This window comes from Vombatus ursinus, unplaced genomic scaffold (genome assembly GCF_900497805.2).
Source record: "Vombatus ursinus unplaced genomic scaffold, bare-nosed wombat genome assembly UNPS02008996.1, whole genome shotgun sequence".
Taxonomy (NCBI): Eukaryota; Metazoa; Chordata; class Mammalia; order Diprotodontia; family Vombatidae; genus Vombatus; species Vombatus ursinus.
In genome coordinates, this window is record NW_020948774.1 from 1,343,355 (window position 1) to 1,343,640 (window position 286).

The 286-nt window shown below is 56.6% G+C and overlaps 1 protein-coding gene across 1 annotated transcript in view; it reads right to left on the bottom strand.

Annotated features, from left to right (window-relative positions):
* Nucleotides 1-286, bottom strand: part of BAHCC1 (BAH domain and coiled-coil containing 1) — a 149,847-nt gene that overhangs the window by 51,388 nt on the left and 98,173 nt on the right.

Here is a 286-nt window from a genome sequence, read left to right on the forward strand (position 1 = left end):
AGAGAGAGAGAGAAGAGGAAGAGAAAGAGAAAAGAGAGAAGAGAGAGAAAGAGAGAAGAGAGAGAAGGGGGGAGAGAGACAGAGAGAGAGAAGAGGAAGAGAAAGAGAAAAGAGGAGAGAAAGAGAGAAGAGAGAGAACGGGGGTGGGGTGGGGGAGAGGGAGACAGAGACAGAGAGAGAGAGACAGAAGAGAGACAGAGAGTGTCTCTCCAGGAGTAGCTCCTAGGACTAGGTGGACATTCCCCCCCCCCCCCCCCCCCCCCCCCCCCCCCCCCCCCTTCTCCCC